Raw genomic sequence first — 19,404 nt, forward strand, 5'->3', positions numbered from 1 at the left:
TATTTAATTTGGTATCAGTGATATTTTGTATGTGTTTATTTCTGTAGTAATATGCATTTGTATTCATACAGATTTTATTTTTGTGTACAGTCTTCAAATTTACCACTTTTGTCAAGTGTGTGTGTGTCTGTGTGTGTGTGTGTGTGTGTGTGTGTGTGTGTGTGTGTGTGTGTGTGTGTCTGGTTTCTGTAATTCATCACCTAGGCTACAGTTTCTGTTTTCTGTTGCTATGGGGGCTGAGACTGCTATTTTTTCTTCATTTTATTCTCTTCTGCTCCCTTTCCACAATGCTTCATTTCCTTTTTGTAGGGTTTCTTTCCCTTCCATCAGCAGGTTATTTTTTACATTTATGTGTTTTGCTGTTTCTAATGATGTATTGGAAAATCAACTGAAGCCAGATATGAGGCAAAAATAGCCATCCACATGATGGACAACCACATAATCTTCTTTAATTGTGTTAAAAATCTCAGAAACAATGCTCAGCTAATAGTAAATGATATCACATACTCAGACTCCAAGGACTTAGTCAGTCTACTAGCAGACACCCTCTCCCCTCTAATATTCTAAGATCAGATGCCCATACCTACACTTCCTTCAGATATCCCAAGAGCAAGTTCTCAAGACATTATCTAAGGCCAAAAACACCACATCTCTGAGGGCAGATAACAAATCAGTCTGTCTACTGGTTAGCCTGAAACATGGCATGTCTGATCCCTACAGAAGCTATTTAATCAATATCAGCCTCAAAACAGGCTTCATGTCAGATGAATAGAGGACAGCAGCTGTCATTCACTTGCACAAAAGTAAGACTTCAACATCCCCTGGTAGTTGTAGTCCATAGGCCTGACCAGATTCATCTGTAAGGCTATGGAAAGGATAATTATGGAATTAATAAAAAGTGATATAGGTAATCTACAGACTCTTCACCTAACCCATTTCAGATTCATCAAGGGGAGGTCCTACCCACTTAATGTGGTTTAATTACTTTGAAAAGTTACTGAAGCAATGTTCAAAGGCAGTGAACAAAGGCAAAGCAGTGCAGCTTATATATCTAGACCTTGCAAAGAAGTTTGTCACCACCCCACTCTCAGGTATTGTAGATAAACTCTCTGAGCTAAATGTCAGTCCCTATTTTACTCATTCAATAGCAAATTGCCTTGCTAACAAAACACAGGAAGTTATGGTGGTTCTGCTCCACCATTTTCTTTCAAGACTAATTTTACTTGTCCCTTTCATATTTTATCCATAATATATCCCTATGAAACATCTCTTTCATTTTCTGGCTCGCTCTTTCAAAAGACCTGCCATTAGCATTGTACCCTGGGGTTCAGTCCTTGGACCATTCCTCTTTGGTATTTACTTCTTAGAGGTCAAAATTAAAGTTAAGGGTTTTTGACCAGCCAAGTTTGCAGATGACTTTAAACTTGGTGTCGTCGTAAACTCCCCAGTGGTCAACAAGACCCTTCAAGACGTTCAGTCCCAAACAAATAACTGGTGAAAAAAATCAAGGACCAGAACCAAGTGCCAAGAAGTGTATAACTGGATCCTTCAAAAAGCCTGACTCTCCTTGTAACTACTGCATTGCCAAAACACTCCAGAAAATTGATGCCATGGTTAGGGATCTTGAAATCTGTGTCGACAATGAACTGTCCTTTGCTCACCATGTATTTCCTGTTGTAAGGAAGTCCTTATTCATTGCACAGCTTATACCTAAAGATATTGTATCCAGGTCTAGTGATGTAATTGTTCCACTGTACTTGAAACTCAATAGACCAGTCATTGAGTATAATGCCTTTTGTGGTATGTATTTTTCCAAACATTGTCACAACTGGAATGACTGCAATGATTTCTTACTAAAAATATCAAGGGCCTAAATTGTAAAAGCTAGTCACACCATTTCAATGCCTTGTCCTTTTCTCAGTATCATACAGGCTACTAAGAGGCAACCTCTGCCTCAGACATACAGCTTCACCAGGCCTTATTCTGTCAAACCTATTAAACATTCATAAGTCCAATTTTATCATAACCAGTCACTCAAGAGATCCCAGTCTGTTTTGCAAAATAAGTAGAACATGTATGGATAGGTAAGTATCACAGAGAAGATGACTTCTGTGAACTTGTCTTCTACTCTAGAACATGTTGGATGGATAAGTAAGTATCACAGAGAAGACGACTTCTGTGAACATGTTGTCTACTCTAGAACATGTTGGATGGATAGGTAAGTATCACAGAGAAGATGACTTCTGTGAACATGTCTTCTACTCTAGAACATGTGGATGGATAGGTAAGTATCACAGAGAAGACGACTTCTGTGAACATGTCTTCTACTCCACATAAAGGAAGTTACTTTTCTTTCTCTATTCGAATGGAATTTGGATTAATGGATTGGTAACCACAAATTCATCTCTGGTATAATACCCCTGTCCCTCATGGATAGGGGAACAATGTTAGGCTAAGATTCCTAAAATTGTCATGCATCAACAGCCTAGTATGTAGCCATGAGGTTTTAGTGATATTATAGCTGTAAAGTGTGTTTAGATCTGTCACTTTCTTTTTTCCTGTTTTGTTCTATTTGTTTTGTATTATTTTTTATGCAGACTTAGTAATGTATTTGAGTTTGAGGTATATGTTCTGGTGTTTGGTGTAGTGTTTTTTTTTTTTTTTAGTATTTTCTGGTTTGTTTATTTTTTGTTTCGGGGTATTTCTGCATTAGGGTGGGGGAATCCAACTCCTCCAAGAAGCCTGTTACTAGTGCTGTCCCACAGGACTCTGTACTGGGACCTCTCCTGTTTGGAATATGCTTCTCTGAATTCAAAGCAACTGTAGAGGGCCTTTGGCTGATGAAATATGCTGATGACTGAAAGCTGGGTATAATCATTGAATTATCTTAAGATGTAGATATCCCCTGGAAGGTCTGACACAGATAATTAACTGTGCCAGAACTACAACCTAAAATTCAATGCAAAATATGCATAATTTTACCCTTTGGGAAGATGACTACCTCTGCAAGTTACAGCATTGATAACACTCCCCTAAGAGTAGGCCCAGTGGTAAAAGACTTGGGAACTTGGGTTGAGAATAACCTGAACTTTTGTCCACTATTTGTCCATGGTGGTGAAATCCTTCTATATGACAAAAATTCTAAGTAAGGCCATGGCATCCAGATCTAAGGACATTATAGTTCCACTATACTTAGCATTCATTAGACCAATAATTGAGTACAATTCACCCTTCAGCATCGAACTGACCAGACATTTGCAACAGCTGGAGTAGACACTGAAGTTCCTCAATAAAAGAATACAGGGTATAAATAATATGTCCTACCTGTCCCTTTACTTGGTCTCCTACAGTCTACTGAGGTGTCATGTATGCCTAAACTACAAGGCATTTTCCAGTCCAGCTCTGATGGATCTGCTACACATTTGCAAAACAAACAGCACTAGATTACCTGATCTAAGCATCTAAAACTTGTCTGTGACATAAAATATGTAAGAGTGACAGGTATGTGTCTCAGAGACTACACCTTCTTTGGAACAGACTCCCTATTCATGTGAAAGAGAACTCTTCCCTAATACTTTTCAAATGCAATTTGGACTAATGGGTGGGAAATTGCAAATTCACACTTGGCTTGTTGCCTGTGGCCATTATGGACTGGGGCAGTTTATAGATGCCCTAAGGCACAGGCATATACTGAAGCTTTTCTAGCCTGCAGGCATTGATAATTGTGAATTTTGGACATGAATGGCTAAGCTTAAAAAGGCTCTAGGGCCGTTAGCCTAGTAATCTATGATCCTATGATCCTATATATTTTTCCTTGCTAAATATCTTTCCAAGATGGCAGCAGTTTGCAGGATTTTGAGAATGGGGATCTGTGACTGAATGAGGAGTCTAGGTGACCTACACTAGATTTATCTTCTGTGTGGAACAGATTTGATGTATAGGTAGCTTAGCAATCTAGCTGATAAGTATCCTTGCCAATTTTACAAGGAAAACATAACACTGGATACATGTTTTACAAGGGATGAACAGCCTCTTCTTCTCTCAATTCTCCCAAGACTTCAATGTACTGGGGAATAACTGTAATAATGTCTTCCTTATTCAAGAGGTTGTGTCCAGTGTTGAAGTTAAGCTGTTATAATTACAATTGGGGTGTGGTGGGGAGGCAGGGGGGACTTGCTCATCTGCAAAAGCTCTTTAGAAGTTGTGTTTCTTTACATGAACTGCTGTATAGTTGGTGATATAATGCCCACTTAGCTTCACAGAGTGCACACCTTGCAGACATGCAGCTCTAATAGACTGGTGAATTTGCATGCAATAAATCTATCAATGGCAAAGCCATCCTGAGGAAGGTACATACTAAATGCCAGACTGCTCACCATTTCTAGGAGGCAGGGCGTCAACAGTCACTTGATTGCTTGGCCCATGGTAGAAATTAAATAAAATGCACTCTTGTCAGCAGGTTAGAGACAGAGCAATTACCAGTCCAAGAGAGAGAGGGAGAGAGACAGAGAGAGAGAGAGAGAGAGAGAGATGCATAGTCTCATTTTTGATGATGTTGTGCATCAGACAGTCAGAGGGTCAGGGGAAACAGGGCATGGAAGATAGGATGAAAAATATTTAATGCAAGTCCAATAATTTACATTATCTGGCCTCATTCTAGGCAATTGAATGACCATTTACAACCCCTCTCCATGGAAGCAAAATATGTAAGAATGTGTAAATATTCATTGAAAGACATTCTGAGGAAATACGTGGTATGAAGAAGAGGAATGGAAAAATTTAAGTGCTAAGAAAGGGAAAAAAATAGCCACCCATAAAGTATTAAGTCACTTTATAGGAATAACACTCTGAATTACTGACTTTGCTTAGATACATGTGTGTTTGACTACACACACATATATATATATATATATATATATATATATATATATATATATATATATATATATATATATGGGTCCATATCATATGAACGAAAGTTCATATAAGCGAATGCTCAATAAGCGACATCAAAAAGAATATTCATCCCCCGCTAAATATGTATTCCAACTCTGAGATTGTACTACAGTGAGGAAAGGGCAAAAACTCTAATCTTCACTGTACTGCAATCCCACAACAACGCACTTCGATGTCCGGGAGTTTCGCTCATTAGAGCATTTGCTTATATGAACTTTCTTTCATATAATATAGACCCATGTATATATATATATATAAATATATATATATATATATATATATATATATATATATACATATATATAATATACATATGCACACCAGTGTTTAAGTAGATGATCAGAATAATTTTTACATATTTTTATGCCATGGCTTACATGGAGATACTGCAGAATTACCCTATGAACAGCCATTTAATTTTATTTTTTATCTTTCTAATTCATATCTTTCACTTCCAGGATTTATAGTTCAGTTTTTCAAAAACCTTTTGCCACATTCTTTTTCATTTTAAGGTCTTTGGTGAATACTGCTAGTGATATACCTGTTGACAAGAATAAACGATACAGAATCCACTTTAAAACATGAAGCATATTCCACAGAACTGTCAAGGCAAATTTCAGCCATACTGGTAGTTGCACTATAATTTCAAGTAAATAAGCAAGTAATCTATTCTGCCTTGGCATTTACTTAAATGGGGTTCCAGCTGATGTGCAGCCATGCATGGGCAGGCTTTGTGCATGACAGAATCCATAAATAAGTATATGCCTGGCTCCATCAGTGCACTTACTGAAATGATGTCTGTCTTATTAAAGGTAAGGCAAGTTAAATTACATTCTTTCCGGACAACATAAAATCATGATGCTTTGCCTATTTTCTTCCTTTTTATTGAAAATAGTTAATTTCTACTACTTTGTGCTAAAGCAGTCTATAAATGCTAATGTGTGTTTGTCTATATGCATATGTATATACATTTCTCTAATCCTATTGGCCAGTGTTTTATTTTATTCTTGGTATTTCAAATAAAAGAGACTGATAGCATGAGAAGTGACTTATCATGATGTTATACATTTGAATATTTTCAATGCAACATTCAGTATTAACCACAATATGGAAGTGATTGCAGAACTACTTTGATTGTGCTGTGAAAATAAGACACTCATTCACGTCACTGTTTTTCAGGATCATATATTAAGTGCAGTGACAATGAACATGTGTATGTGTTTTCTTGTATCTTTGCACACACACTTAATTTGTTCTCATCTCAGAATTAGTGACTTGCCATTTAAGACATAGCGTACTGAAGCATAGTTTAGCGCAGAGGTTTAAAATGATGTGCTGTTAAACCTAGACCATCCAGCAGCCCTGAGTTTGATTCATAAGCTGTAAAACTGAACTAGTAATTGTTTCTGGATAACTTGTAAAAAGGGGAACTTTTTGCCCACTTGATTTATGTAACCTTTTTAATTGTAGCTAACTCTATAGCATAGATGGATAAAGCTCTGACTATGACCTAGATGACCTAGTAAGTAACCAACATCATCTCTCCTGTCCCATGGAAAGGGAAGTAGTTCAACTAGATGCTTTGGCAACATCTACTGAGGGCTAAGAGGTCACCCACCCCAATGACCCAAACAAGATTATGCTGCCAGCAGCACACCCCTTAGTGAAGTAGTTGTCATGTGTGATCTCATAGACACACACACACACACACACACACACACACACACACACACACACACACACACACATGCTGACAGCTCCAGTAAATCAACAACAGTGGGAGTTGCAGCTGTTTATGGGAAGGGGAGTTAGAACAGCATGCACAATGAGTATACTATCCCACCCCATTCCACCTTATTCTCATCATGAAGGGTTGGGGGGTGGAGTTTGCTGGCTGGTCTCTCACTTTGGCCAGGAAGGGGCCATAGCACTCTTTCCCTCTCTGGAAGAATGAATGGGTGTGATTTCCACCCCTCACCAGAGGAATGAATTAGCCAAATGGGTGCCAGTTGGGAAGTTATCAGCAGATCAGACAAGTTCTTAAAAATAAATTTGTGTTCAAAGATACTTAGAACTGATATGAGACACAGACATTCACTGGATTCAGTCCTACATTGTATCTTTGATGGTGGAAGCCCTTTTTCCCAATATGTTAAGATGGATTTCTTTACTGAGCTCACATCACGAATAAATACGCAAAACATGCTAAAAATAATTTCCTTGTCCCCTTGCAAAACAAAGATTTCCTCCAGGTTTCACTGAAAGTGCTTTCAGGGCGAGCTGGCAGCAGGCTCTCGCTCTCATCCTTCCCGATTGGCTCTACAGGCACTCAAACTTCTTTTCCAACACTCTTCACCTGTTCCATAGTCAGGACTTTCTCCTTCTGAGTCATCATCTGGCTGCTAAATAGCTTTTCTTAATGTTTTCTGGTTGTACTTATCTTTTGTAAGACATTAGCATTTATTTGAGTGGTAAGTGGTAATTTTTTTTTGTCAAAAACATTATAACTTGCCAAGCATTCCTACTAAAGTCTTCAGGCATCATGGGTTATAATTACTCAGCGTTTCTTAGGCAGATGGTTCTTTTGAATTATTTCTCAGGTACAGACAGACACTCAGGAATGATTATATAATGATTTGTTGTCATGTTACTTTGTCATCACATAGAACAGCAACCATAACTCTTTGACCAAGCATTATATTACTAATACAACACATCCACACATAGTAGATTGAAAAAGGAAATACATTTCCTTTTCCAGTGCTCTGTCCCAAACCTGACCACATTCAGCTCAAATTTATCTGCTCCAGCTTATTAATATGTGCTAACCCTAACTCTAATCCTACCCCTTACACTAACTGGCATTTTTAAATGTAAAAAAAAAAATTTCCATGACAACACAAGATAGTTCAAACACTCAACACACACACACACACACACACATACACACACACACACACACACACACACACACACACACACACACACACACACACACACACACACACACACACACACACACACACACACACACACCTACTGCACATCCTGCTTGCATGTTTTGGCAAATCTCACGCCCAAGATATGCCATTTCAATAAACTGGATGTTCGACTGAAAAACACTGAACTTCTACCTGTCAACCAAAGCAATCATTGAAAAAACAATCAGAACCCTCGTGTGCATATATATTTTTATGTATATGTACCTACCTATACCTATCCACTTATACACATATATATATATATATATATATATATATATGTATGCACACATAATGTACAGATGTAGAAAGTGACTGTAAATAAGGCAAAGCCAGTTGTCTGTACCTTACATGCACCAAGAAGTGTCACAATTTTAGTCATGTAGTATATTTTTGGACTGTTCCTCATTCAGTTTGTGTTTTTCTGGTACATCATTGAGGACTGAAGTCACTAACACTATCAGTCAGCTTAAAAATAAAGGTGACCTAGTATCAGCAATCTTTTTAGACTTATCAAAAGCCTTCGATACAGTGTCTCATAACAAGCTGCTGACTGCCTTGTCCAAACTGAACCTAAGCTAAACCACTCTAGCCTGGTTTCAGAACTACCTCATAGATCGGTAACAAGCAGTACGGTGGAACAAATCTCTTTCTCCCTTACTACCAGTGACTATGGGCATGCCTCAAGGGTCTATTCTCAGCCTCCTCCTTTTTAACTTGTTTACGAATAATATCCATGATGCTACAACTCTAGCCACCCTTATATAGTATGCAGATGACTCCACTGTCATATGTTCTGCCCCTGCTCTACTTGACCTACAAAACTTAACCCAAACATCCTTCAATGCTATTGAATCATGGTTGGCAGATGCCCAGTTAATCCGGAACCCAAATAAAACTAAACTCATGCTTTTCCACTCCACTAAATTCAAAACCCATTCCACTTACTTCAATATCACATCCAGTAATAAGACTTTGATTGAACCAGTACCATCCACCCAACTTCTTGGTGGTGTTATTGATCAAAATCTGAAGTTCGACTTACACATTGCCCAGACTGTAAAAAAAGTACACAAGAAAATAGGTACCTTATACAGATGCAAAAACTACCTAACCACAAACTCCAGAATAACCACAGCCAGAACTCATCTTCTGTCAACTTTACTATACACCTCACCCACCCTTACCAACCTCTCCAAATCAGACCTAAGCAAGCTAGATGCCTGCTATAATAAGATAACTAAATTTGCCACTAGCTGTCCTCCTAGAACCCATCATTGTAAGGCCCTAAAACAACTATCTTGGTTAAAACTACCCCACCAACTTATTCTCACGCAACTCTCTAATGCCCACCAAATGTACTATAAACCCAATAAAACACCAGCTCTACAAGGCCTCCTCAATCCCCATATAAGTACCCGTCCACTAAGATCCACTAATAAAGCTCTAATTGAAGTAACCAGGAGTAAAAATAGCTCAGGTGACTCTATATTCCTACTACATTGCTAAACTGTGAAATGTCTTACCACTTGAAATTAGAACTATAACTAGCTTAAAAAACTTCAAGCATCACATTAAAGCCCACCTCACCGATTCCAGGACTTGTACATGTACTGGACATCAGTAGCCCAAACCACGGAACTAGCTGATTTTAAAATTTTATTTGCATATGTAATGAGCATTGAATTTAAGCCATATGACTACCTTATGTTGTTTTTTTTTTCTTTCTCACTTTTAATGTCTGCCAGACTTTAAGTCTTCAGTTTGCTATGCTACCTGTATATAAGACTAAGGATCGTAATTGCACTCTTATTGTATATAATGTCATTACCTGCTACTACTGTAAGAACTGTCTTCTATAAGCATTGTTATACAAGATTATTGGTCTTGTTTCCCACTTGACCAGTTTATTCTGTTCTAGTCTTTTTACCGTTATGAATGTCTTGTTACTATTTGTTTCTTTATTGTATTATACAATTTTCTTTCTACTAACAAAATAGTTTACTAAAAATGGAGCTTTTCTCCCAGGACCTCTGCTGAAAAAGGGTTTAATGCCCAGTCAAACTCTCCTGGTAAACAGATGTAAAATAAAATAATGACATACATATGAATTTCAGACTTCATATTCTTTAGAAAATGCATCATTATAGAAATCCTGTTACTCTAGCAACTTTCCAAACTTATAAAAGCAGTATTTAAAATGTGTCCTTATTTTTGAGCCTTTTTACGCACATTATTTAAGGCTTTGTCCAGATTCTTGTGCTAAGAGGTTGAGAGATAGGAGCTTGCTCTACCTATCTTTCTCTTAAAAAGGTAAACATTTGGTCTATCTCACCTTGAATTTTTCCAAAATTTTTGAATCCATCACAATTGGAGGAGCTGTTTCATGGATTCATTAACATCAGGGATGAAAGTGCATGACCACTCCCTCTGATTTATTTCTTCACCCATTACAATTGTGCCAACATACATATGTGGAATTTGTTTTTCGAAAGATAGTAGCCTTGCTAACTCCATTGCTTCCTTGAATGTGTTTGAAAATAGTTACATATTTTCCATCAGGATACCAACAGATTTTTTGCAAAATATTTTAAACGACTTCTGAAGAGTTTCAAACCGATTGTAGTTTATAGTCCTTCAAAAACAGAGTACCCAAGAAAGGGTCTCATCCATTTGTCATATATAAGAGTAATAGTCTCATTTTTTTTAGTATCAATGCTTCTCCATTTGTATTCTAGGATCCACCAGCTTGTCATACTATTTCCTCACAATAATTTTTCATGTATAAACCATCTAAAGTAAAAGTCTTAATGCATGCTTTCACTCGTTTAAGGTAATTTGCCCCTCTAATCTATTGACTTTCATTCAAGATATATACATGGTACATAGATGTGTGTGTGTGTTTGTGTGTATGCATATGAATGTGTGTGTGTGTGTGTGTGTGTGTGTGTGTGTGTGTGTGTGTGTGTGTGTGTGTGTGTGTGTGTGTGTGTGTGTGTATATATATATATATATATAAATATATATATATATATATATATATTTATATATATTTACGCAAGTACACACACACACACACACACATACACACACACACACACACACACGTAGATAAATGCATACAGAATCCAACAGACAGAGACACATACACACACACGTGCATTTGCGTGTGCACACACACACAAACACACACACACACACACACACACACACACACACATATGCACACAACTACATATTGACAGCAACAGCTGTATTTCAAAGTTTCTCTGTTACTGGTATTCAGTGGCAGGTGGTGACTTCAAATCAAAGGGGCCTGCAGGAGACAGCTGAATGGGTGGGGCCAAGGGAAGGGGTGGGGCCAACTAGAAAGGGGTGGAGCTATGCTCAAAATCACAAAAACTGGGACTTTAAATATACTCACCTAGGTGCCAAACTGTCATTATGAGAGTCCAATCAAGACAAAATAAAGTGTAGAAGAAAAAAAATATTTCAATGCATTGGCTACATGACAGGTTACCTAATATCTAGATGGAAACAAAAAAGGTATGAGGCATGAAAAACAATTACTTTTTAAATACATTACTGAAATGCCAGTCAAAATCAAGTATAAAAAAACAAGCAGCACTCAATTCAAACCACTTCTCCTTGCACTGCAGTTCTAATTATAATTTATATTTAGCTTTATAAAAATACCAAGTGACATGCTGAAAGTAGCAATCTCTGTGATACCCCACTTGTAAAAATGTTTCTTATCCAAAAAAAACCTGCTGCCTTGACAACAACTATCTACATGTTTCATGGGGAAAACATGATCAAAGTAAAAAATGAACTGTAAACAAGAACCAAGCCCATGATAAATTGCTTAAAGGATTACTGCACAGGTTATGGACCACACATGATAGACTGGCATTCTGTTTAGTTTATGGGTAAAGCCTGCAAAGATGACTGCAAGTCTACAACAAATGTAAGGAACTTCTGAAACTACTTTAATCCTGTCCTTTATTATAAATACTGTCATATGCATTTCAATACCTAAGGGTTATACATTATCTAGTTATGTAAATATTCTCTGCATGGCAACAACAAAAAGGCTTTCAATGTTGGTAATTCTTTAGCAGTATGCTTATTAAAACTTACTTGTATCTTACAAGCTCAGACAAGCTTACCTGATGGACATTAAAGTATTGCTACTTAAACACAGAGCAACAGGCACTGCAGCAACATGCATTTTCTGAATAATAAGAAGCATAAATCAGCAGTATAAAAATATGACAGAAAACCAGAATATTCTGCAAAATCAAGGAGAGATGAAAAGCCACTGTAGTACTTGTGTCTGCCTTGGATGGGGGATACTCTGCACACTTACACTGCATAATTACTCCTTGCCTTGCTTGGACATATCCAGTGTCATTACATGGGGAAGTGGGGTGCAACAAATATGTCACAATTTGAAATATGTCTGGCTGACGTTGATGGCCCTGACACATCTGTCATACCTCTCAACCTCAGAGCAAGAAATCTGGACAAAGCCATACATAGAAGTGGGACACATGCCCAAAAATAAGGACACATTTTAAATATTGCTCTTATAAATTTAGAAAGATAATAAAATAGTAGGTCTTCCATTAGTATGAATTTTCTGAAGGATATGAAATCTAAAACACAAATGTTTGTCATTATTTTCTAACTTCAATCTTTAATGATTTGCCACTAATTTGCCAGAAAAACACAATTTTATGAAAAACAGACCAAAAACGCGATGCAATAATATAAAATAGCCACACAATACAGCTGGGAACCCATCAAAGAGGGGACACGTTTTATATTAATATTGTTAAGTTGAGCACCTGACAAATTAAGAGAATTTACATGCATTTCTGAGATAAAAGTAGTCTATAACTCTGATCATTACAATTATTAATTAATTATAAACCCTCCACATTTTCTTCCAAAATTGCCATTTTGCAGAGGGACTGTTAGGGGGAGAGCAACATTTTGAGCCAAAATCAGGGGAGGTTTGGATATACCTAATTCTATAAAGAGATTTTTTTGTGCATACCTCTCAACCTCTTAATGCAGGACATCTGGACAAGGCCATCTATATTAGGGGAACATGCAAACAGTACTAAAAATTACTCTTGTATAAACTTAGTTGATAGAATAACAGGTATTGCTTTAGCATGCATTTTTCTGAAGTGTATGAAGTCTGAAACAGAATGTCTGTCATTATTTAGTGACTTCATTCCTAAATGATTTGCCAGAAAACCACAAATTTTATGAGTAACAAACCAAAAATAAGAAGCAAAAATATATACATTCTGCAAAAATCTGGACAGTGGAGAGGTATAGTTCAGACAGGGTTGTCTTTGAGTTTGGCTGCCCTTCCCCACTATCAAAATCATGGTAGAATGGGGCCTCCCCCTGCAGCCATTCCAGTGTCCCATTACTTGGCTATTTCACTCCACTTAACATAAACACTGTAATGTGCTTACTGTTTTACTTCTATGATGATTTGAATTTCATTTAAAAGTTTTATTTTATATTTTACAGCACACACACTAATAGACATCTGCTAAACAAAGCAATGCAGTCTCACAATGAAAATAGACTTATCATTAAAACTTCTCTGCCCTTGAAACTCACATTCATTGAAACAGCATTGAAACCCACATTCAATGAAAATACATCTGGACAGTGGCAGATAAAGATTAACTTTGGGCTGTTTTCAAATCACAGGCCCCTTGCACACGAAACATACATGTGTTCTTTGATACACCTTCCTGATTGTATTAAATTATATTCCTTATATAATACAGTACAGTTGTTAGAGGGCATTTTAAATTTATTGTTTTGAACATTTTTCCAGTAAACAATGAAACAAGATGCATGCACCATTAATGACAACACTGCCTAAATCAGAACATTTCCATCATAAAATTATTATCAAACTTCTACAATCCACCAGTATCAGTAAATATGCACAATCTCTGCAGAAGTAAAAGTCATCTAAATAATTCCACATTAAAGAGATCTGTAACCAATGAAGAGATTGCTGCTAGCAAACAACTTTATATTTCATTGTTTCATCTACAAATAAAGTGCCTGTTGTCCTTGAGGAATAAATTGCCTATGTTACATTAAAAAAAGAGAAGTTAGTAATATTGCGAAGGGAATGGATGGAAAACTGATAACAGCTTCATAGTTACTAGGTATCTCCACCAGAGGACATTCTCAGGACTTCAGCATCCACCCCCTTTAAAAGTACAACTCAGTACAGTATCAGCAATGCATCTGCATAATGTGGGAGTACAACTCACAGCCTTCTGCATCAAAGCAAGTATACTACCTGTTATGCTATTAACAATGCAAGCAGACTCAGCATAAGCAGCACTAAACTTCTCTTCCTCTGAAGCTCTCAGCTCCTTGTAAAATCCACTTGACATGCAACTGTATCTCTCAAATTTGCAGCACAAGAAATCTGGAAAAAGCCAATATTTATTGGGGGTCGAAAGCCCAAAAACCAGGGACAAATTTAAACATTGCTTGTATAATCTTGGATAGTTGCTAGAATAAAATGCTGTATTATTACCATGCATTTCACTGCCAAGTCTTGAACCCAGGACCCTATACACTACAGTCAGAGCAACATACCGCAATGCCAAATCAGCTGTTTCTTGAAAGACAGGAAGACTGAAACTTAAATGGTTATCATTTAGTGAATTCAGTTCTCACCATAGCTCTCAACCTCTTAGCACAAAACACTTGGACAAAGCCAATAATGAGGGAATACAGTCCACAAACATATTCAGTGAATTCAGTCCTCACCATAGCTCTCAACCTCTTAGCACAAAAAACCTGGACAAAGCTAATAATGGGAGAATACAGCCCCAAAAATAGGGAGAAAGTTCAAATATTGATCTTATAAACTTAGAAAATAGCTAGAATAAAAGGATTTGTTTCACCATGTACTTTCTGAATAATATGAAGTCTGAAATTCCAATGCCTGTCTTTATTTCATGAATTCAAAATCCAGAAAACCACAGATTTTATGAGGAACAGAACAAAAATATGAGGCACAAATCTCTATATTTTTCACAAGTAGTGGTGGGTAGGGAATTTAGGCTCTTGCTGCCTGCACTCAAGGTACAGGGTTTGAGTTATTCTCTAGCAACCAGATATATTTCCTGAGTTTCTCTGTAGCCACCAGGTATATTTAACTGGGGCATTTTACACAGACGCACGCACGTCTGGGCATGTCTGTAGTCTGATGCCTTTTTCCTAATTTGGACTGGTTAAACAGCAGTCTGGATTCCTACATGCATGCATGGAGTTCCAGGAATGTCAAGCATGCATGCGCAGAGTTCCGGAACTCGCTATAATTTTTTTCTTTTATTTCGTTTTTCTTTTCTTTTTTAATTTCATTTTTTTCTTTTCTTTTTACAGCTTGGGGGCTGCAGTCCTGCAGTCCAATAGCACACGCCACCCCTGCTAGTATTTTATATACCTGCTATTCCATTTTAGTGACATCTCAACTATAATTGACTTCACTGGGCAATGACTCCCCTGGAGAGCTGACCATATTTGACTAAGCTTATAAGAGGTCTCATTAGGACAATATCAATAGATGTCAAGTAAATTGCCTCGACAGGATAAAGGGGATTACATGTAAGTCAATGAAAATAATACTAACAGAAAAATTCTCATACCAATTGCCTAAATACTTAGTACAGTAGCCATTGAACTGAGTTATACAGAAGTGTGATAGTAGGGATTTTGCTTGGGTTTTATGGGAAGAACTGGTAAAACAGAAAGTGGTTAAGATAGAACAGGACATTTTAATCCTTACTAACAGTAATTCAATTTGAGAATGAATTCTATAACAGTTCACTAATGGCTTTTGAGGTGACTCAGTCCAGTCCTAGAGTCACACATCAAATCATACATATTTTAGATGATTCTGTGCTAGAGATCTTTTTTAAGGCTGTGCTGAGACTTAACTTTCTACACACTCTCTTGTTTTAGCTTTGAAGTCAAAGAACTTATCACAGGAATGAGTTTGTGAAATTGCTAAGTCTGGTTGGTGATCAATGTCTCCCAGCTCATGAAGTCCATGTATACTTTCATGAGGTCCATCTTCTGTCTGCTTTTATACATTTTCACTGACCGCCATTACCACAACATTTCTGTTAATAAAGCTGGGTATGTAAAATCTGTTTTGAAACTCAATAGATTCAAATAGAGAAGGGAAATGTACTGAATGACATGCGACTTTCTGTGGCTACCATATCAAATTGTACGCCTTACATAACAATCCCTTTTTAAACTTCTCTCTCTCTCATGTTTGTGCAGAGGTGTAGCTAGCTGTTCTTGTGCCTGGTATCATCCACTGATTTGCCACCCCCAACTTCAACTCAGAGATCAAAAAAAAAGTTTAAACTTCATGTAACCATGCTTCAGCTATGACTATAGATGCAATGCAGGCATTTAATGTCCCCTTTCCCCACCCTAACAACAATTCTGTGTTTGTGTATGAAATAACATGCCTAACAGTACCCCAAACAATTAAAAATAATAACCATACAATATGTATATTGTAGACTATTCAGAAGAATTTCCATTAATAAAAGATTCAGTCATTAGAGTCACTCTCCATTACTGGTATTTTATATACTTGCAATCCCATTTTATTGACTTCTTGACTATAATTGACTTTACTGGGCAATGACTTCCCTGGAAATCTGTCCATAGCTGAAAAAGCTTATCAAAGGTCTCTTTGGTACAATAGAAAATATAGATGCCCAGTAAATTATCTAGGCAAGTTAAATGAGACAGGTTATTAAGGGCCTAAATACTTATAATAGTTAAGTAGTCATCGATTTGAGTAATCCAGAAGTGCAATATGGATTAGCAGCTTTATCAATTGTTTTCCATATTTGCAGTATTTAACATGCTTATTTAAAAGGGATAAATGTTCTTTTGAAGCAGTTCTTGCTGCCCTGCAGCATCATCTGGAGACATGACATCAGGATTCCTTCTCTGCAATGCAAAAATATCCCAGTCCTCAAAGTCTGAACTTTCATGCAGAAGGACTGGTTGTGATACCTCTGGTCACTCTTTTCCCTGTATGTTTGATTTTGACATATTCAACTTGAATAAAGGTCTGTAGTTTCCTCTGTACAGCTTTTGATCTTCCCTATGAAATAGAAATGAACTTGGCTGAGCTGCTTATTTGGACTAGAGCAAATCTATACCTACTAATGATAAAGAAATGATTTATCTGGCTTTTTTTTTTATAGGGATGTTGTTGTGGTATGCATCAGAAATGACACAACTTTGCATTACATGACCATTTGAGTTAGCATTCTGTACCAAAACATTACCTCTCTTATGTTCTTCCATTGCACTTTACTGCTCCCAGATGGCACTCGTCTATCGTGACAAGAAATACTTTCTCAACTTAATGGGAACTATTGTTTTGCCATCTTTGATCATTAAGCATTGGTGCAACTTATTTCGTGTTTGAAAGAAAAATAAGAGTGAATTTTTTTCCCTACCTGTAATTTTTTCAGGCCATTCTTTCACTGTAAAATCTTTCAATATCTGTACTTCTGTGTTTGTAGCAGTGAATTTCCGAAATTCTTTTATTTTTTCTTGGTCATTGGTAATTGTGGAATTACACAAATAATGCATAATTCATCTACTAATAATTCTTCATTCTTTTCAAGTAAACATGCTGTATTTAATATATCTGTTGTATGTCATTCCTTACTTACATGGTCTGTATTTTACATTCCAGTAATTTTTTGAAGGCCAAGTAACATTGCTAGCAATCTTGCTAATTCATTGCGCAATGTCTTTTTGAATATGCTTTGCTAGGGTTTGTGCTGCACTTCTGTCTAAATTTCTTCAACATAGACATGGACATAGACGTGGAACTTTTCACATCTATGTACTACTTCAACAATGTCCATTTCTTTCTGAACATATGTATATTTCTGCTTGTGTAAAGGCTATAACTGCTCTTCTTGCTTCTGTTATCACAGCTTCTGTATTAGCAATCTGATTTACAGATGACATAAATGGTTTATTCACATCATAGTATTTTAATGCTAGGACATGTGTAATTAGTTTCTTGACTTTAAAACTCCTCCAGCTCATAGCCTCTGTCAAGCCACACCTCTTTTAATTGTTTCCTTAGCGGCATAGCTATCTCAGACAAGCTAGATGCACACTTTGCAAAGTTCTGGATCATTCCTAGAAACTTCTGTAATACCTGTTTGTCTTATGCAATTAGCATTTGTACAACTTCTCTGGTTTTGGATTAGATTTCAGATTTGTGTATTTCAGATCTGTCTCTCTCTCTCCCTCTCTCTGATTTTGTATTTATTATTCTTCAGCTTAAAAGTATGCTATATCAACCTATTTAACAACTGTATTCATCTTTTGTCATGCTGTTTTCCTCACTAAAAAATTATCAGCTTATGTTTACAACACCATCCTAGCCTTCAGTTACCTGGGCAAGCAGTTCCTTGAAACACCTTTTATGGAAATGAAATATACAATATAAGGAAAACAAATCTGTGCCTTCATAAAGGTATATTAAATGTACATGAATTGGCACTTGACTCATTTAACTTTATCTGGTAAAAACATTTTTGGCATCTAGTAATGCAAAAGCATTTGACATTATAGCTTTGCATTTCAATTCCTGTTTAACTTTTCTCCTGAGAAATAGTGGTACTTTACAAGAAACAAGTAAAACTGGCAGAGTATCAGGATTTATTTCTGTGGGATATTCTCCATGTGAGCTTACAAAAAACATTAGGAGAATGCACTTCCTTAACAATCGTGTGCAGTCGTAGTATTTACTCACATAACATGTTATCGAGTGGATACCCTTGCAGAGCTCCAATTCCATAACCTTTAAAACTGAAGTAGCTGCTAAAAATTCTTCTCTTTTTAAACATTTGAATGTCCCTCAAAATCAGGGGAATTTCTTGGAGTTTGTTGAGTGGTTGCTTGTATTCACATTATCATGCCCAGTGTAGTGATGATGTGAGGTTGGGGTGAGGATGCTTTTTCATTGACTTTCATATTTGTTATATGGAAAAACACAAACACACACACACACACACGCACAAACACACACACACACACACACACACACACACACACACACACACACACACACACACACACACACACACACACACACACACAGTGCGTATATACCTACAGGCAGTTTGGAGGAATGCCATTTCACTTATGCCATGACTTTGGAATGAGGGAAGTAAGTGGAGTAGCCATCAAACTCATTAGACAAAGGATATATGCAGACTCCACACAGAAGGTACCTCAGATGAGAATCAAACTCAAACATTAAGGCAACAGTGCTAACCACTTTGACACTGTAATGTCCAAATCATGTACTTTCTTTTCAAAAATTCAGACGTCTTCAGTTTCT

Source organism: Protopterus annectens, chromosome 5.part1 (assembly GCF_019279795.1).
Source record: "Protopterus annectens isolate FY-2018-M chromosome 5.part1, PAN1.0, whole genome shotgun sequence".
Lineage (NCBI taxonomy): Eukaryota > Metazoa > Chordata > Ceratodontiformes > Protopteridae > Protopterus > Protopterus annectens.